Source organism: Dipodomys ordii, unplaced genomic scaffold, assembly GCF_000151885.1.
Source record: "Dipodomys ordii isolate 6190 unplaced genomic scaffold, Dord_2.0 Scaffold41, whole genome shotgun sequence".
Lineage (NCBI taxonomy): Eukaryota > Metazoa > Chordata > Mammalia > Rodentia > Heteromyidae > Dipodomys > Dipodomys ordii.
In genome coordinates this window covers 12,809,688-12,831,434 of record NW_012267257.1, presented here as the reverse complement: position 1 = coordinate 12,831,434, position 21,747 = coordinate 12,809,688, and the positions used below count along the sequence as shown (strand labels likewise).

The window sequence follows — 21,747 nt, the reverse complement described above, 5'->3', positions numbered from 1 at the left end:
TTTTATTATTACTATTATTGAGTAAGAGGAATATCTAGGGGACAAAATGCCTTTCCTGGCCTATTTAAAATGCCCAAGTGTTGTCTTGTGAGTATCTAAAAGACCAGACTCAGCCAGCTCTTCCAGAGTTCATCATCTGCCAGACACATATCATAGAATGAACAACATGTTGAAGATTTCCTCCGCCTGAGACACCCAGAAAAAGAAATCTGAGTGACATCTTTAGCACATAAGCACAAACTGCTACTTGTTGGTTATATTGGTTCAGTAATGGATCCTAGCCCATTAGTGGGTCCGGTGAAGAAGCCAGTATGCTGCTCTTCAGAGACCTTTCCTTTCCATTTCTGAATTCCTTCCAGATGCCCTTTAGCATAACATTCTCAACCACCTGCTCCATCTAGTCCCCAGGGCCATCTGATTTCAATCAAGTGGCCAGAGGCTCTTACTGGCTTTAAAATAATGCTTACTGCTTTTGGGGCACCTGCTACAGACCAGGCACTGAGCTAAGCACCTTATTTCCACATGTCCTCTCAAGGGTCCCACAAGGAGGTACTAGTTGCTACCACCCTATCTTAACACTTGGAAAGTCAAGTAGAGAGAGGGTTCGGAGGTAGGCTGTCAATCATATACCCATGGGACAGAGCAACCTGTTGAAGAGCATCTCTAACCATTTCAATTTGTGGAGAGTCTGTGATGGAAGGGGTACTTATTCCCCTTCTGTAAGGGGAGACACAGAAAGTAGAAGTAACTGACTCGCGTGAGCAACACTCAGAGTCTTTGGTGAGCAGAGAGTCTCAGGAAGGAATGGGGTAGAGAAGACTAAGAGATGTCATTTTAGCTACTGCTCCTCTCATGCACAAGGGTCTCAGATACTGTCCATCTCTAGTCCAGCTTATCTATGTACCTCTATAGAGCCTAGGACGAACTCTTTATCCTGGTGCTCTCCTTGTGTTCTCATGCTGGCTTGGAAATGGGGTCCTGCTCCATGGGTTAAAGGTGTTCTTCAATATCTTTTTTGAGAATCCCCTGTTCCTTGAACATTGCCTCAAAATGCTCGAGATGAGCATGCTACAAACTACATTCTTTAAAAATAAGGTATTATCTTTAACTAGTTGAATAAAGAAGGTGCCCCTCAACAAAGCCATTAATGAATACAACATGTCTTGGTCAATGTCACCCTTTTGAATATTCTTACCTGTCCCTCTCAACCCTAACTTCCCTCACTTACATTTGGCTTTGATTTGGGTCTTGTTTGTCTGAAGCCACTCTCCATTGCAAACAGAATCTTAACCAACGATAGGTGTGGCAGTTCTTCATCACCTTAACTGGGGACTGGAGCTCCCAATGAAGACTCATAGCAACTGGCTCTAAATATTTGGAATTCAGCTCCAAAAAAGTCAGCCTTGTATTCCCAGCCTGCGGATGATCATCTTAGACTTCATTTCTCACTAGCTTTCTGGGTGTATACCTACTACAGCAGACCCGAGGGAGATCTCAAATGGTGTAAATCCTTAGAAAGCCCAAATTATAGTTCAGCAAATTAAAATACCAGGAAACAGGTTCTTGAAAGGGAAGGGATGGGGTCAAGGGAAAAAGGGTAGATGAATAAAGACAAGAGGGGGAAAATGCAGACAAGAGTCTAATGTGTATCCTACAAAGTCAAGAAGAGTGAGGGAGAGGGTGTGTAGGGGGGATGGGTGAGAATGTTCAAAGAGGTGACACCGATCAACATGTGTTGAATTCATAAACTGCTTTGTTACATGGAAACTCCTTCTCACAACTACTTAAAGACAATTTTTAAAAACTTTAAAAACATGCAAAGCCTGGATCTGAAAAGCTCACAGCTCTTATACCTGACTTGCCTGTGATTACCCAACACGGTTTCCTCACTTCTGAATCCTCCAATAATTTTCCATTTTCATGCTTCTTTCCATTACAGCATTCAAATTCCTACCCTGCTCTTTGCTGTTCTGGTGAGCTCCAAGAAAACCCCTTTCTCCCTTGGGCTGCTCTGCTTTAACACCAATCCTGTTCAAACCTGTTCTTCCTGACACTGACCTTCATTATCCCTTTCCATTAAGTCAAGTCTTTTCCACAGGGTCCAATCATAGAGAAAGTGGTCCAGTAAATTTACAGCCTGCCAGATTTCTCTTTTGAGAAACGAAAGCAGCCCTCCCAAGATGGAAATTCATAGCCAGGGTCCCATGGCCTGTGCTGATTCCACTACCTACACAGGGAAGAGGCAGTGTGGTCTCCTTAGAGTTAAAAATGACAGATCTGAGCCCCCAACACACATCTCCCTATAATCAATTCCTCCTTCTGGTTAGACTCCCTCTGCATATGGGGCCCAGTTAACCCTTGAGATAATCAATGAATCCAGCTCTCCCTTTGGGTGAGAGAAAATTGTGTCCAAAGTTCTAGTGCTAAGCAAATCTGTGTGGAGGGCGGGCTCCACCCTGTACTTCCTGCTTCTCTGTTCCCATTGCTTCACTCAGTTTCCTTGACCCTAGAAATGAATCTAGCATACTAGGCATACTCAGATTTTGTAATCCTAATTCCCTGGTGGATAAGCAGGACCAAATTTAAGTCTTCAAAGATACTCTCTCTCTCTCTCTCTCTCTCTCTCTCTCTCTCTCTCTCTCACACACACACACACACACACTGCAAAGAGTTATCATGAAGTAAACATCCAATGTCCCCACAGTCTAAGTAATGCAATACAAACAGTACCTTATGCATCTTACTGTGCTTCCTCTTAATTGCTACCCTCTCGATCCCCCAGAGTCTCCCTCTTCCTTTCTAACACTTCAGGTTACTTTTACTTACTTTGGAACTTTGTATGAATAGAATCATACAACATGTATTTTAAGAATGTAGTGTGTATGCCTTTTTTTAATTTCCCATTGTCATATTATTCATTATGTGTAGTTTTACATAATTCATTACTATTTGATCCCATTCATATTTCCCTGAATGAAATACTACAACTTATTTCTTCATTCTACTGTGAACCTTTGAGTTGCTTTTACTTTGTTTTGGCAAGTTTTGGGTTTTTATAAGACTGATCAAGATGCCAGAGGATGGCATCTCCACTTAGGTGGCTAGTGTGCTGTTTCTTTTACCTTCTGATTACTAACCTAAGTTAAATGTCTAGTGCCTTTCTTGTCCTAAAATGCAAAAAAAAATCAGTTCTCCCAAACACATTCTGAATATAATCATCAGGTATGGGAAACCCCAGGCACAGTGTTAGATAATTGCTTTGGAATCCTCTGCTATGTAATCTCCTTACCTGTGATGATACTACTGAGTATGGCCTGAGGCTGAAATAACTGGGTGTGAGCCCCACATATGCCCTTGGAGTCATAGGATTCTGACTTTTCTTTCCAGTGCACAATGCCAACGTCTAATGGGGAAAACAAAGGACATAATGTGCTCTAAGTAGGGAGAGGAACACGAGAGATTAGCTATTTCACAACAGGTGAGAGATTAAGACTGTTGTACACTGTACTTGGAATCAATGTCTCCAGCAGTGAGTAAGCATGCAGCATCTGTTTTAGTAATGGTGAGGCAAAGATGGATATATGAGTGCAGTACTTTCCTTTATATATGGATGTTCTTCTATGCAGTACCAGCTTGACTTAGGTCCCCATTGGACAAGTGCTGTGGCACTTTAGTCAGAGCATCATAGCTATGTGACAGCTGGTAGAAATAACATGGAGACTGCTTTAGAATGCCCACCTCAGTTTCTAAGCATCGCTTTGTCCTGTCACATTAACACCAGAGGTTTCTCAAAAGGAACTCTGTGCTCTGAGGCGATTTCACTGAAGACGAGGCATGTGCTTTGATGGATGAAAGATGTTGTAAGATGTAGATGATTAGCAGAGAGAGCGTTGTCCAATCAGGAGGTGACTTAGGTTGATACTGCAATAGGGAGACTTCCATGGAAAGATCTTTTGTTTTCTCATCTCCTTGGAGGTAAATTATTACACTGTGATATATGTGCCTTTGCACTGAAGTAGTTTTAATGAAAGTCGGAGGCATCACTTCCAAATCCATTTACACTAACTCTGTTCACTCGCCACAGTATCCTGGCAACATCTTTTTATCTGGGGGAAATTCATTTTTGCTCAGTCTTTTTGGCTTAAAGGCAAGACTAAGAGCTGAGTGAGTTTCAATTCTCCCTGGCCAGTGTACACTTTGGACAGATGGTGGAAAATCTACGTTGGTCTGACTTCCAGAGGGACCAGTCTCTCCTGAGATCCTCAGTCAATGATTAAAAAGCACCCTTGATTGTACGTGATGTTTTGCCATTTACAAAACTGTTCCACTGGTGTTAGTGATTTTCCATCCAGCTTTCATATTGCTAGAAAGGGACCCTCTCTACTGTACACATTTCTATGCCCTGTCCGTAGAGCTTCTGATGATGATTGGATCTTGATCTCTATAGATCCCTTATCTGTACATTCACTAACCTAGATAGAAAATATTTGGTAAAGCACTTTCATCAATATGGCCTTTTGGTCACTATTCCCTAAACAATATAGTAGAGTAACTTCTACTTGGCATTTACATTATGTTAGATATTATAAGTAATCTAGACATGGCCCAATTCCTATGTTAGGTTATATATAAATACTATGCCATTTTATGTAAGAGACTTGAGCAGCCACAGATTTTGGTATCTGTGGATACCATGGATACTGATAGATGGCTGCCATAGTTTAGAATTGGAACGTGGGCATTGTGAATAGAACCCTAGATGATTCTAATATATGGTCAGGGTCTTCTCCAGGAAGTCCCACTCCTGATTGACAGATGAGGAAACTGAGGTTCTGAGAAGTGATCAGCCCCGATCACGTTGTACATAGCAGGCAGTATAACAGAAATGTGAAGCCAGTCTTTGGGGTTTAAGTCCTACATTAAATAGACAACATCTAATGTAAAAACAACAACACTTTTATTTAAACGATGATGTACAATTTATAAAGTATTGTTTGCATTGCAATTTTCACTTACCACATTTTTTCTTATTATTCTGGACTGAGGGAACAATAACTATTATTGTTGTTATTGTTATTATTAACATGTTATTCCTCCCACTTCAAAGGTGAGGAAACTGAGACTACTGGGAGTACATGGTTTATTCCAGCAGCCCTATCTTCTCAAAAGCTTCCAGTGTGCTCAGAATTGTGATGATGAAAAAAATCAGCAAACTGTTATATTAGACACACTGCACTCCAAGTGCTGCTTTGCTAAGTTGCTTAAATCCTTACAATGATCCCAAATGTAGGTATATTATTGTTGGCATGCTACAGATAAAGAGACTCTGAATTGTCCAAGGTCATACAGCTAGCGAGTGACATATGAATAGAGAAGAAAAGTGAGTTGAGCTCCGTGGCCTATGTGTTAACCCTACATTGTCCACTTCAGGTGGTTACAAAAGAACAATTGACCTTAGCTACAAGGAGTTCTGGGAGTACACAGTTCCACCTGGCCGTGGAGAGTGGGGCAGTTGAGAGGACCTTAGGATCACAGACTCTGAATCCTCCCAGGCACCTTCTACTTGATAAAGTTTCATTCAGCATCCCCACTGCAGAAAAGCATCTCTCCTGTTGGGTGTGGGGGAATGCGATGTCAACACAGGTGAATATGCCTCATCTTGGTTCTAAAGACTGTTCTGGACTTCACTGTCACCTCAGATTAAGCAGGGCAATATCCTTAGAGATGGGGCCTAGAAGGAGGGATTTTTACTGCATGTTTAAGTGACCCTTAATCAAGCTGAACTCAAAGACCCAAGTTGGAGCAGAAAGAAGGGAAGGAAGAGGCTCTGGATGGCTGTCTTTCCACGGGAAATGCTGCATTTAGAGCTTCAGTGGAGGCAGTCAGATGTAGGCTTAATGAATTATTGTCCCCAAGTATTTTCTCCTTCCCTGACATAGGATCACATGTTTTAATCTACCGTCAAAGGATTTACTCACACATCCTGCTGGAAGAGAATACATCCCAACTCAAGGACTGGACTTGGCCATGTAAAAAGCTTTAGCCCTTTGAATGGTTGTGATGCCATTTCTGTGTCCACCAATCAGAAGCCTTATATACAGAGACATAATTTGGGATCCACTTTGCTTTTAATCTCTGCAAAATGTCACAGATAGTGGTTTAGATTCATAAATATGAAGACAAACGGAGCTTAGATAATCCTAGCAGAACTCAGCCAATTCTAAGAACACCACAGTCAACTTGTAGTTGCTTGAAGACCTTATGTAAGTGAGTAAACAGTGAATGCTGTTGTAAGCTACTGAGACCTGACTGTTTGTTTCTATGGCAAAACTGACTAATGCAGGGCAAGAGCAGTAGGAAGGGGACATATGCTTTGCCAGACTGTTTAAACAACATTATTCCTCAGATGGATCAGTGTGTGTGTGTATATGTGTGTGTGTGTGAATATACTGCCTAAATAAACTCAAAACAACCTTACTTTTCCATAAAAATAAATCACTATTGTGTTAGGAACAGCCTCTATTGTGCACATTCTAATTTCTAGAAACAAGCTTGGAAGGTGAGGAGAAAATGTACAATTAAAAATAAGAAAATTAATTTTAGTTTACTCACACTTCCTTTTTGGCTGCTTGTTTGTCTATGGATTTATGGAATTCTGGTATTTGGGGTCTGAAAGGAACTAAAAGAGTTGAGGTATTCTATGGTTAGATCATAGGTAAATACCATGCCATTTTATACAATGTACTTGAGCAGTAACAGAATTTCTAACCCAACCAAGAATTCTCACCTAACCTGTCATGTTTACTCATGGGAAAACCAAGACCACATTTCTCTTATTCCATAGATGATTTGGTAACTGTGTGACCTTTGGGTGTTTGGGTTCTAACCTGTAAGAAGGAAATGATAATATTTCTATCTTAGGCTTGTTTTGAGGTGAAGCTAGTTAACCAAGCATGTGCCTCGGGCACGTGCCGATGGGAGAATCTTTTGAGCATTGATGATGGACTGTGCACATATCCAAGAAGGTTGTTAAGTTCAAAGGAAACAACCTAAGACAAAAGGCTCTATCCTCTCTGAGTTGTTTCCTCGTTTGTTTCACTTTGAACTGTGGGAGTTCATTCACGGAAGCAGGAAAATTTCTAATGCCACAAGAACTTGGAGATCTTTTGTTCATATAATTTAAGTTCACTTTATTGTCTCTCCTGTAATTAGATAGAATTGTAGACTCTGAAAGTGGGCAGAAATGCTGTCTCTCTCTGTGTCTGTCTGTCTGTCTGTCTATGTCTATCTGTTTGTCTGTCTCTCTCTCACTGTCTCTCCTTCTCAGCCAACAGAAATAAAGTTGAGAACTTCCAAATATTAAGAGCCAGTTCAGCCAATGGAAGGAATCCCCAGGATTCCACCAGGATCCCCACTGGACTGTGCCAAGGTGAGAAATGAACCTTTTGTTACTAAGCTCTGAAATTGTAGGCTGAGTATTATAATTGGCTAGACTTCTAGCCTGGCTAATTGAGGAACCATCTGGAGACATTCAGCATAACCTTGTTTAGATGTAACTACTACATCTAGCCAAACAGAGATCTGTGAATAAATGAAACACTCTGATGTCTAGCCTAATGCCACTGAATGTATCTAAATTTCTAAAACATACCATTTGGGAAACAAGTCTTATTTTTACAAATTGCATAAATACTTCTAAAATGATTCAGCTTCTCATCTTCTTAATTGAATTTTCCATGTATTATTGAGGTACTTTATGAATATCAGTTGTGGTGTGATGCAATGGATATAGGATATTCTTCAGAAAATGTATAAAGACCAAGCTTCTACAGACTGAAGATTCATTGCCCAAATCAAATAGGACTTTTTTCAGCTTCCGAATATTTATATCCTCCTTCCCTCTTCTCTCTATTTTCACCCTTTCCAATTCTCATTTCTTTTTCCTGACATTCAGTTAGATAGTGAATACTCTTTTTTCGAACTCTTTTCTGGCAGATCCAACAGCCTTTTTCCATTCTACTGTTGCTTCTGGTTTATGAATTCAGAAACACGATAACTAAATTTTAGAAAAAATAAAGCAACTTAAAATTATAAAGTTCTAAGTCAAGGCTGGGAGAATTTCCAATACATCCTATACTAAATGGGCTTTGTTATAATCTAGTTTTCCCCAAAGTCTACTTGGCTTGTGTCGTGGATCTCATACATATTTTAGATATTTCAAGTTGCTGATATGTGAACTGTAAACAGAGGTGCAACTGAAAAGCACGACAGTAGAACATAGTTTGTCAAACACCTTAAAAGGCAAGTGCTATTGTCTATCATAAAAGGATTCCACTCTCCATATTCCTTAATAAATCTGCCATGATGCTCATACATTATCAACAAGGAGGAGGCTTAACTCTCAACTATCTAAGAGGCTTTCCAGGCCAATGAAAATAGAGGGGGTTTGTGCAAACATTTACACAATTGTCCATCGTGACACTGGTTTGTCAGGTCCTATTAAATACTTAAAAATTTTTACTTTAGAATAATAGCATCACTTTCTGTTAGGATGGCATATAATAAATACTGTATTTTCCAGACATCCATCTTTGAAACTACAAAAGAGGGAAAAAAAAGATTGAGAAGTCGATACCTGAAAGGTTAGTCAAATTTTCCTTATCTCTGCCAACACTCTTCTTGGTAGTTTATCCTTAATGATTTTTCCTTCTTGGTCTGGCAAACATCCTGTTGTTGAATTATATGCTATTTAACTCAACTTTAGAGAAAGACAATAATTTTGATATTACAAAGCCAATATAATTTGGAAAAGGGCTCTACTGTTTTGCTGATTTCTCTTAGTTCTACCAATAGTCAATTTATTTGTAAGTCAAAAGATGTCTTGGGCTGCTTTTCATAGGTGTGCCTCAGCCAAGGGGCTAGGTCTCACCTGTGTTTCTGTTATGCATTTTTTTTTAATTGAAAAGGTGATGAGCCTGGGGGCTACAGGTACATAAATAAGGTAATGAGCACAGTTGTTTTTAATCATTGTTACCACATCCCACATCATCTCCCACTAACTCCTCTCTATTACCCTCTCACCCAAGTTGTAAGGTTCTTATCCCACATAGTGTCAAGGGAGTATCAATGTTGTATTGGTTCATCCTTTGTCCTACTGTTTCTGTGATTCCCTTTCCCTTCCACCTATCAAACAATCCTACATACAAAATGCATGGTACCGAAAACTAAGAGAAATGAGAAAAAAAGAAAAGAAAACATAAAAACTACATTCAAGACATAGTAATAACTTCTTATTTCCATATATTGGAATTCATGTTGATATGCTTCAGTATATATGGTCCTCTGCACAAAGCTATTATGTACTTTTGAGCGCACATTTGAACTGCCTGGACAATCTCATTATAATCCTCAGTCTAGGTGTTTGTGTCAAGTGCAGGGGGCCCAAAGGCCCTAAGGGGATAGATATGGGAAGAACAGCAGGTCATGTTCACTTTCATTTCCTGGCTTTGCACAAGTGTTCTCATCATACCACAGTACTTAAATGGTTCTCTTTTTACACAGGAATACAGCTGCCAGGAAAAGTAGAGTCTTTTCAGAAAAAAAGTTCAGAAAAAGTTCAGAAAAAATAAAGACTGGCCTGTGGTGATCTGAGGGAAAGCTCGGCTTCCTCTACATCCTCAACTCTCAGCGCTACTTTTTCTGGGAAAATTCTTGGGTCTTCCAAGGCTGGATGATATCTACAGAACTTGACCTTATCATAGTAGCTTATCCCTGATCTTGTACCTGGTCTAACTGGTAAGTTCTTTGATAACTCTATATGTATGTGTGTTTCATAGCTTTCATGTTTAACATAGTAATACTTTTGAATAATGATGCTCAAGAGTGATGCTGAATAAATGAAGTGCATTGCATGTCAGCTATGTGTAGTGGGAAGTTGGTAAGGATTTGGGGATTTTAAAAGGCTGTTAATTACTGAACTATCGGGTTGAGGCAGTATTGCTTTCCTTATCTTAGGTTTTTTTGAGACTGGTAATAATAGCAACATGTGTTTTAATAAATTTTGTTTTCACGCTCCTCAATGGAAAGAATGCTGCTGGAGGAATATCAATACCAAATTTCTAACTCTACTATAAAGCCATAGTAATCAAAACAGCTTGGTACTGGCACAAGAACAGACCTCAGGACCAATGGAATAGAATTGAAAACCCAGAAATGAACCCAAAGACCTATAGCCATCTAATCTTCGATAAGGGAGCTAAAAAAATAGAATGGAAGAAAGACGGCCTCTTCAGTAAATGGTGCTGGCAAAATTGGTTAACTACTTGTAGAAAACTAAAGCTAGATCCTTATATATCACCCTGCACCAGAATCAACTCCAAATGGATCAAAGACCTCGGAGTCAAAGCAGACACTCTGAAAACATTACAGGATGGAATAGGAGAAACCCTAGGTCTCCTTGGAGCAGGCCGAAATTTTCTTTTCTTTTCTTTTTTTTTTTTTGGGTCCAGTCGTGGGGCCTGAACTCTGGGCCTGGGCGCTGTCCTTCAGCTCTTCAGCTCAAGGCTAGCTCTCTACCACTTGAGCTACAGCACCACTTCCGGCTTTTTTCTTTTTGCATATGTGGTGCTGAAGAATTGAACCCAGGGCCTCATGCATGCAAGGCAAGCGCTCTACCACTGAGCCACCTTCCCAGCCCCCTGAAATTTTCTTAATAGAGACCCGGAAACACAACAAATCAAAGAAAGGTTGGACAAATGGGATTGCATGAAGTTGCAGAGCTTCTGCATGGCAAAGGACATAGCTAGCAAGATCAATAGAAAGCCCACGGATTGGGAGAAATCTTCACTAGCCATACATCGGACAAGGGTCTCATACCTAAAATATACTTGGAACTCAAAAAATTAAATCCCCCAACAACAAATCCTCAAAGAAACAACTGCCCAATAAATAAGTGGGCTAAAGACTTAAAGAGAAACTTCTCTGAAGAAGAAAGAAGGATGGCCAATAGACACATGAAGAAATGCTCAACCTCCCTAGCCATAAAAGAAATGCAAATCAAAACAACATTGAGATACCACCTCACCCCAGTTAGAATGGCAAAAATCAAGAACAGAAGGGAACCTTACTTCATTGTTGGTGGGAGTGTAAACTTGTTCAACCACTTTGGAAAGCAGTATGGAGGTTCCTCAAAAGACTCCACATAGAGCTCCCCTATGACCCAGCAATGCCACTTTTGGGCATTTACCCAAATGTTTACAAACAAGACCACACTAAAGCTACCAGCACAATTATGTTTATTGCAGCATTATTTACCATAGCTAAGATATGGAACCAATCCAGATGCCCCTCAGTAGATGAATGGATCAAGAAAATGTGGTATATATACACAATGGAATTCTATGCCTCCATCAGAAAGAATGACATTGCCCCATTTGTTAGGAAATGGAAAGACTTGGAAAAATTATATTAAGTGAAGTAAGCCAGGCCCAAAGAAACATAGGTCCCATGGTTTCCCTTATTTGCAATATCTAGTATATGTATGAGTCAAGCAGAAAAGGTCAGATAAGGTAATATTAGGAAAATGAACCCTAAGATACGTATTTAAATTTTTTTTTCTTTCATGCATTTGTTTCTAACGCATTTATAAGATTATTTCTTTGTTGCTTTGTATGTCCCTCCCCCACAGTATAACCCTGCTGGAGGGGAAGGGGAAAAACAAGTCATTTAAATAAGGATACAGGTGGACCCGTTGCAACAATGAGAGGTACAAGTTGTCATGTCGAAAATGAACTTTACAACTTTGGTGGGGGGGGGGGGGGGGATTAAGGGGGGGGGGGGGGGGGGGGGGGGGAAGGGATGTGAAGGGTAAAACAAAGGAGGAGGCTACAATGCTTGATAGGAAATGTACTCATTTTCTTGCCCATGTAATTGTAACCCCTCTGTACAGTATGTTCACAATAAAAAAAATTTGTTTTCATAGTATTTTCACATAAATTATTTTTCCATTCTTTTCTTAACCCTGGGAGATTATAAGATGGTAACCTCTGTGTATAAATGTGTTTGACTGGTAATGAGACTAACACTGACTGTATTAGACACACTTTGAATCAGAATATACATTTGCAGAAACTAATCCTAAATGAACAGAGGTACATAGAAACAGTTCTGAACGAAGAGACCTTCTCAAGTGCTACTATAAAAAAGACTAGTAGAAAGCAGTCTATATATCAGATCATAAAGGATTATTTAACTAGATCATAGCATGGACATTTTTTTATTATATACTAATGGGAGAAAAATAAAAAGAACTGGAGGCTTGGATTATCCTATCCTATCTAACATCTGCATCTGTGTATTGAAGACAGACAACTCATACACATGTACTATTATAGTAGTGGTTGTACATAGAAGGATAATCCTAAAATAAATGATTATTTGTATAACAAAATAATGCAAACCATTACTAACATATATAAATAAAACAAAGTGATTACTTTTATAACTGAGAAGAAAAAAGTCCCAATAAAAATGCCAATATCATAAAAACAAATCCTAATAAAAACCTGGCATTTAATGGCAGAAAAGCATAGGATAGAACACAGAAATTAGTCCTAAGTTTTTGGCAATGTGGTCAGTGATGGACAGTAGGCAACTTCCATGTGTTAGTGTGTGAAGGTGAGCCTATGCCTCTTTCTTGGGCTATGGTGAATGATTTCAACAACTCTTTTCCCACAGGCTGTTTTGTTTTTAAGACTTGCTTTGAATTCCCTCACTGTTTCTGTTTAAGTTAAAATATCCAGGGGTGGTCAGCCATTACTTAGTATTCAGCATCTGACAAGTGATAGACAATGAAAAAAACTTCACTTTTCAGACTTGGGTCAACTTTTAAAGAGTTTAATAAGTTAAGTAGGGTTCTCTCTGAGCAGATAGTTTTCTCTGACCCCTCAGCTTCTGTGAGTCCATATTACACAAAGCAAGGGACACTGGGAACTGAAAGTTCAGAGGGTGATAAAGAGAAGAGCATAGAAAAACCAAGAATGCAGGAAGTTGGAGCATCAACCTCCTAAATGCCACGTCCAGTCCTGAAGTCCTTCTTTCCTCTCCCTTTTCTCCATTTTGTACAAGCACACCCTGTCTCCACCTGATCGACTCATTCTTTATCACTTATGTACAAGATGTTCTTTCAAAGTTGCTTCTTCATTCAAAACATCTGAGTTACTTATCTGCCAAGATAATTGTACATCTCTCTTACTGGTATATATTCACTTTCCCCCTTTTATCCGTTTTACTGATGTTGCTCAGCTTTCTTTAGAAGCTTTCTATTAGCAGAGAAACTACAGTCCAATTACAGAAGTAATGGCAAGGTCTCCAGCAGGAGAGCAATAAACCTTCCCAGGGCAGGCTCAGGGAGGACTAATGAAGAGACATAGGGGAGGAATCAAGATTTAGCCATTTTTAGTACACTTTCATAGCACAGCAAGGCTGATCCATATAATGGCTGGAACATCCATCCATCCATCCATCCATTGATGCAACAGCCATGACAGGTCCTGAGAATGCAATGTTGCCTGACGTTAAGTAGTAAGAAGTAGTCCTGCAGGTGTCATGGCAGTAAATAGCAGGAGGATTTGACTTAGTACAATCCTGGACTCCACCTTGGAAACAACTAGAAAGCCCACTGTCCTTTGACATAGTTGATATAGTCCTGTCCACTCATCACAGAGTAAAGTAGACACTTCTGGCTGCTTTTCCAAGAATTCTACCTTTGTTTCTGGATAGGGTTCATTTTTGTTAGGTTCCAGAGGATAAGAAAGTACCAGTCTAAAATACTCATGGTAATCTTACTTACATTTTATCTAGGAATGGTTTAGGGATAGTCATTCTATTGAGTTCAAGCCACTAAGGCATGACAAGAATTTGTGCTGGGGACTGTTGGGAAAGAGTCTGGCATCTTGGAGAATCATGAGCTGTTAAATAAACCTGGAAATGGTTTTCTTAGGGCTTCTTAAGTGAATGTTGCATGCCCAGTGCTTAATCTACTTTTAGCCAGGCATGCTATGGCTTGTAGCTCAAATCATCCTATTTGGGTCATGGGGCTACAGGAGGACATAGGAAAGAGTCTTGGAGTCTCCATTTCTTCAGCTTTAGGAGGAAGCAGAACTCTAGTAAGGCATCCCAGCATGATCCATTTGTCTTGGAAGAATTTCATTAGAGCTTGGCATAGATAGCTCAGTGGTCTAATGTTCAAATAATCTAGTGGCCTAAATGTATGGAAATGTGTTGATTGAGAAATAAGGGAATGTTGCTGAAAAGGGAAGGAAAAATGTATTTTTAGCATTACTCTTCACAGTATCAAGGTGATCATTTCTACCATTGTCTTCAATATTACTTTGTCCTTTTGAGTATTCTTTTGATTATTTTTCTTTTCAGTTTTCTGGACAGTGGCTGATTACTGCAAGCACCCATGAGAAGAAAAGCCCAATGATTACTCTGCATATATTTGTATGCATGCTATGTCAAAGAAAAACATAAGATCTGCTCTTCTATGTAGTGAGGTATGTAAATGACGTCTATATATTGTGGGAAGATCTTTCAAATTTAAGACTAAGTCATAAACATTTGACCAAACACTATTGAAAGTTTTAAGTGGGCAATGCCGATTCACTTCTCTGGGTCTTTTTCTAGAACACAAAAATTCACTGTCAGGTTCAAGTGTTCCCTTCTGCAGATGGGTTGTTTTGGGAGCTAGGAATTCACATCTCTCTGTGTCTTTTGCACAGAAAAACATACTCAGCCGTAGACTGGGCGTTGCAGTTCATGACACCTATCTCCCCTTTGCCATGATCAGAACACCAGCCTTTGTATGCATGGTGGAGTCTGATGGGAAAAGTAACATCAGCTTTCTAGTGTTCAGTCCTTTGTTCCTGTTGATCACCAGCTTGCATGAATCATGTTGTAAGTTAGAGTTCATGAGGCCATTGTGGTTCTGTTGTTGGCTTGGGGCTGGATATGAGTTGAGTCTATAGCATGATCTGTAGGGATGTTTTTATGTGATTTATAGACAGAATAGATGGGTGGTTTCTATCCCTTTTTCTGCCCTAACCAGCCACATTGACTTTGGAATGTCTGTTCATCTTCTGAGCATGGATGTTTTCTCAAGTAAAGTGGAGAGAAGGTCTTATTTGCCTTTCTCCCCCAGCCAACTATCGTAAGGATGAGATGAATGATTATTGTAAAAGTGCTTCTTCAGATGCCAAGTGTTCCGCAAGCACAAACCACGGTCATCAGTAACTGTGACAACTGTTTCTTCACTATCATAAGTAAGGGATGATAATTGCCTTGGAAAGCCACAAGTTCTCCAGACTCTCCGCATGGAGGTCTAATTCTTGCTGGAGAAGATGTTCCATGTTACATCCAGTGTTTCTGATTTTAAAAAATCCCAAATCTAGGTGGACTCCAACTCTGTCTCTTTCTTTTTCTTAGTCAGCGGCGCTCTGATGAACCCAGGGCTTTGTTCTACCACTTCAAGTGTTCTAACACTTGAACCACATCCCTAGTCATCCCCAGTTCCTTCATCTTTTTGGTTTAGTTTAGTTTATTTCCAGGTCCAGTTTTGTGATCTCCTCCCCTGGTTTCCCCTGGCTGGCCTTTGACTGCAGTCCTCCCATCTCTGCCTTCCCAGAAGCTAGGATTACAGGTATGAACTACCATGTAAAGTCCTCTAAGTAGACTTTTGGATTGGGCCCTACTACTTGTTACTGTCGTAGTCGTTATTTCCCTTTTCTGCGAGTCCACTGGCTTCTGCGATTGATGCCCAGGGACCTTTTTTGTTTCAGCATTCAGGAGGTGGTCTCTTGCTTTGTCATGAGCCCACAAAGCCAGAGGCTAGACAATGGAGAAACTGGGTCCCTGCATTGGCCCTCTGTCTTCAGGAGCTATGTTGTGGGAAGGGTGCACATTTGCTCAGGGCTGGGCACCTGGTAAAGCATGTGATTTGTCTCTGGTTCCATTTTACCTCCCATTTGGAATTCTGCTTCCTCCTCTAGTAATGTTGGCTTGCCTCTTACGTGCCAGAACTAGCTCAGTCCAATAGAACATACTCTGATAATGGAGTTGTTCTAAATTGGCCAATATAGCTATTGGGCATTTGAAATGTACTTAATGTAGCTATTGTAACATTAGAAATTTATTTTATGTGGCTGAGAAACTAAATCTCTCTCTCCTCCTCCCCCTTCCTCCCTCCTTCCCTCCTTGTCCCTCTCCCTCTCTCTATCTCTCTGACTCTGTCTCTGTCTGTCTCTGTCTCTGGTTCTCTGTCTCTCTGTCTCTGTCTCTCTCTCTCTCTCTCATGCTGGGAAGAACCCAGGGCTTTGTGCATGCTCTGCAAGTTCTCTACCAATCAGCGACATCCTCAGCCCAGCCTGCAAGTCTTGACAAACACTGTAGTATGTCAAAGCAGAGGCTCAGGTGATAGGAACTGTGGGACTCTGGCAGAAAAGTGCTGTGGGTGAAAAGATAATGGGCAAAAATCTTTAAATTTACTCCAAAAGCATACCCAATGTATGACATATCCTCCTAGGTGCTCTGGGCTGCTTCTAAGCTCCTTCTGTCTTGTGCATTATGAGGAGTACAGTTAAAATTTTGTGGATGGAAGCCTGGGGGAAGAACCAGAAGTGGAGAGTTGGAAAGGGCAGAGCCCAGAGGATGCCAGAACTTTTTCAAAAGAATCTGGTGTGTCAGGTATGGTGTTTTGGAGAGGAAATGCCAGGGAAAGATTGTTGGAAAGTGATCTTTACCATCAGGACAAGATTGGAAAGTTGGCATTTAAGTCAATGGCCAGAAACCAGTGTACAGGCTACATGACAGAATCTGGGATAAGAATTGCAATTCTACTCTGAATGCTAAGCCTCCTTTTATGAGGATTGTTGATTGCACAGCATTCCTTGATGGACGGTGGCTTCTGGATGTTCTATGTACCCTGAAACTGGGCTATGTTTCTGTATCTCTTGGCTGGTCATATAACTGCATTCAAGTTCCCGCCTGTGTTTTTTACAGATATCTATTGGCAACCGAAACACCAAGTGGTGAAGGGGTGGAGCATAATAGGTAGCTAAATGGAGGTGTACTAGGAGATGGGCAGGAAGGGCACAGAACAATGTCATGCTTTGAGATTTACTCTTAGGGCCTTGGTTCCTCAGTTGCTACCGCAGGGAAATTTGCTGCCAACACCTACCTGTTGGGTAATGAAAAATGGAAAGTGGAAAAAAAAGGTTTCTCATCAAGGTACTGCCAAGAATTGGTGTCTTTGTGTTTTAAAGTGACACATTTTATAAGGAAGATTGGAGATCTTTGGCATAAGCACAGAAGGAGAGAGAGAGAGAGAGAGAGAGAGAGAGAGAGAGAGAGAGAGAGAGAAGGCAAATATCCCTGGCACTGTGCAATGCAGTTCAGACTATACTGTTCTGGACCTCTTCAGCTTCCTGGCAGGAGGACTGTCACAGTTTTTAGGATAGTCCTTTTCATTCTCATGTGTCTTTCCCTCAAGTAAGCAGCACAGAGCATTTAACACCAATATACACAAGCTCAGAAAGGAGAAGAAACTCATAGAAATCTGGCAAGATTGATCCACTAGTTCTGATGTTCCCAGAGTCTCCAGGGCAGAGCTTTTGTGCCTTCAGGTCCTATGATTCACAGCATTTGGGTGATTTATGACCTCCTTTCAGTAGATATTTGCTAATATTCACTACTAATACTATCAATTTTAGTCTGTTCCCATGACAACTGTCCTCCACCCAAAAGGTCTTGCTGGTGGGACCCAATTAATTTAGAGAAGTGGTTCTTCGGGATATCTTTATCCTTCACCTAAGGGGCATTTAGCAATATCTGGAGACATTGTTCATACTATTGAGGGTGGAGGATTGAGGCCTTTATAGAACCTTAGGCAATTGCTGGATATTGTTGGTTGTTAAAGATGGAGGTGAGGTGTCCCATTGGTATCTTTAGCTGGGGAGGGGGGAGATAGAGATATTGCAAGTATTCAACAACACACACCACGCTTCCTACAACTAAGAATGACTTGACCCACAATATCTCAGCAGTGCTTCAGCACTGGTTCAGAGGGAAAGGTCAGACTTGACATGGAAATGGCAGATGGATCTCAAAAGGATATCACCTTTTCATTGTTAGACTAGCAAATATTGTGAAATGGCCCGAAGAAATCTCTGAACATTTTTACCTAGAATCCTCTTCAACCAATAACCTAATTAGTCTCCTATCTTTATAGTTCATCACTGCCTCTAAAAGAGAACACATGCTTAGTGGTCTATACCATGCTCACTGAGAGGGTTCCCAAATCCATCTTTCTATCTTATATTCACTAATGCAAACCATGACATTAGATTTTACTATCTGCTACATGGAGCCATAATACTATATGACCTCTTTTTTTTTGCAGTCAGTTCTGGCTCCTTAGGGTCTTGTTGTTGCTAGTAAATGGGGAAGATTCAAAGCCTACCATGTATGAATCTTCTCTATAGACTTGTGGTGATGATAGTTTTAGCTGTGACAGAATTGTTTTTAGGAAAGTAACAACAAACACAATCTTTCTCTTTCTGATTATAAAAGTAATGCAGTCATTGTCTGAATTCTCTCAAGTACAGAAACCATAAGCAGAAATAGAAATCCCCTAATTATACTACTAGGAGAGATTAACTAATAATGACTTTGGGTTTTGCTTTGAGAGAAACAGAAAGTGATGGACACCAGATGTCTCAAGCCAGGCTAGCTGGGCTGTGGTGGGGAGGATTGGTTTATTAAGGATTGGAGGATGGCAGAATGACTTGAGTGGACAATGAAAGGTTTGAGATTATATTCTTTGTGATCTAGGATGTTGAGTTCATGTCTTGATCTGGATAAAATGGAGAGTAGGAAGATATGGTTGAGGAGTATGGGGATGAAGTCCTTCTTACCTGCAGAGTTCATGTACAAAGCATCCTTACTTCTTGCCTCCATGAATAGAAGAAATTAGACTGAAAGAAAAAAAGAACAGCTTTTAGCTCAAACAGAACAAATCAGGAGATGCTGTTTCTGGGTCTTTGTGCATCACATACAATGGCTGAATATCGTCACATCAGTGAAAGGCATATGACAGCTCTCATTTTCCAGAATTCCTTTTTGGCAATTTCATTGTGAAGTAGTATCAATCATAAACATTTGTAAAAAAAGTAACAACCACCCCCAACCCAGATATCCTAATTGTTGATATTTTCACCACACTTGATTTAGCATTCTCTTTCATATTTATGCACAATTTTCTATTCTTTCCAAATCATCTGAGAATATGTTATAGTCATAACATCTCCTTTGTCCCTAATGATTTCAGCTTATTTTCCTCAGAATAAGACATTCTCTTACATAAGCACAGTGCAACTAACATCATACAGCTAATATTGTCCCAGTATTGATAGATCCATAGATGTCCTCAAGTTTTGACAGTCATGTGACTTGTGATTAAGATTGTTTAGAATTTGATCCTGAGAGACTTTGAATGACATTTATTGACAAATCTTGACACAGCCACAACTGAATTGGGACTTTGGCTACTGTCACATAAAGTGCAAAAGTATGATTCTTTCTCAATGGTTCACAGATGCATTATCAGGAGAGTACTTTTGAAATGTGAATGACTTTTCCTGATAAATATTGTTCACTGGACAGTGGTTCATAGGCTTACATCACCAGCAATCACAGTTCTCACGTTGTTTCTGTAAGGACTTTTGGCTTTTATATGAATTCTTATGTGAAATATAAAAGCCCCAAACACCAGACCGAGTAGTCTGCACTTGTGGGGCATGAAGAATAGCTGTTGGAGGTATGTATCTGCATTCAAACACATGCTTTTATGACTTTGATGCAAAATAGGTCCATATGAATAAAACTGGCTTTCATGCATGGACAGCAATTCCTAAGTTATTGGCTAATCATCTCAATGGAGAAGCTGTCCAAACAAGGCTTTTAAGTCATTCCTAAGTCTTCAAACGGCAGCATGCAGAGAATTATTTCTTGAGAAAGCCAGTACTGAATATTCTCATACAACTCAGCTGACAGAGAAGGAGGTGACTGGCAGGAAAGTTGTGATGGCTAGTGGAGCTTCTGACACTAACACTCTCTCACCGTCACCTACCAATGTGTCCATGTGTTCATGTAGGCTATAACATAATGAATTGGGAGCCCAGATATCTTTGCAATCAAAACCTATGCAGTGATACGGACCATTTGAGCATAAAATGTCAAGCCACAAGGCATTTGGTAATGAGGTGTCTGGTGAAGTGAGAGATCATGAAACAGACACCTGGGGCAGAATTCCTAGAAGCTACCTTTATTTATTTATTTTCTCCACATGATGTAGTGACACTAAAATTTTCATTTCAAAAACTAAATATTCTAGATTGTATTTCAGATTGTAGGAATTACTTCAGCTCTCTACTTAATAATGTTCAGTTCAGACCCAGCTCTGTTCCTTTCTGTTATATCCCCTCAAAGACAGCGAATCTTTATTATGCTCATGGTGAGGACCTTGAGGGTTTGGAGCTGCATGGGGGTAGAGTGTCTGGAACACTAGACAGAACTGAAAGGACTTGGCTGCAGGAGGTCATGAATCATTGAATCTGCAGTCAATGAAAATGACTAGTGAGTGCTGGGCCTCAGGTTCACATCATTCACTTACCTTTCATTTCTTCAACATGTATTAAATGTCTAGCATATCACTCAGCCCTAACCATTTTCTGGTTATACCTATTACTAATCTCCTTTGGTTTATAGATTTGACTCCAGTGTCTCTATTATCTTTCGCTTCAAATAAAGATCTACCCACTGCAGGCAGAGGATGGGAGATAAGCATATTGGGGGATCTCTTTCTCTCTTATTTGACTCTTGTGGCTTGATTCTAGCAGCAGCTGGGTATCTCCTGCCCTCTTTTATAGCCGCAGTTACCACCAATCCTGGGTAAAATTCACCTTCCCCACTCTTCTTTATGTAAAGAAGTGGAGACAAATTCCCTTATTCTCTCAACCCAATCCACAGATATGTAGTTTCCTCATTATATTCTCTTAAAGTCTTAGCTGAGTAAAAATCAAAGCAAGAAAACATCCTGAGACTGGTCTGGGAAAAGGGAAGGATAGGAGAGAAAATGATTGAGGAGTGATTCTGGTGCACTGTATACATAAATGGGCATGTAAACATGAAATGCCCTTATATATCTAATGGATGAGAATAAAACAACAAAAAGACAACCCCTCCTGGCTGAGTATACTAATCTTTTTCTACCTGATAGCTTTTGAGGCAGCCCTCAAATAAATGTAGCATTGCTTGTGATTGCTCTGGGAAGGCTAGAAAGATGTGATGTTTTGTATACACTTTCAAACAATAGTATATTCCAATGCAGAGTGGGCAGACATAGCTCCTGGCAAGAAGATCTCAGAGGTCTAGTCCTTTATATGCTAGAGTGTGTTGAGTGTTAAAGGCTTAATCTGGTCACAGTGTGGGAAATATTTCCCCAAGCACATGGAGGTGACAGTGTGGCTACCTGACTCTGCCTTCACTGTGTCTACTTGGAGTATTGTGCTGAGTTCCTGGCCACTGACTTTAAGAAGAGACATGTTTCTTGTTACTTGTCTTTAAGTTCTGTTCCATAAAGCAGAAGTTTAAAGAGTTTTTTCTCCCTCCCTCCCTCCCTCCCTCCCTCCCTCC

General features: G+C 40.2%; 1 protein-coding gene across 1 annotated transcript in view; it reads right to left on the bottom strand.

Moving 5' to 3' along the window:
* The window catches only part of Prlr (prolactin receptor), a 118,936-nt gene that overhangs the window by 22,194 nt on the left and 74,995 nt on the right, over window positions 1-21,747 (bottom strand). The window contains exon 2 of the mRNA XM_013018547.1: window positions 18,969-19,028. The gene's annotated coding sequence lies outside the window, so the exon portion shown is untranslated. The remainder of the gene's footprint in view (window positions 1-18,968; window positions 19,029-21,747) is intronic.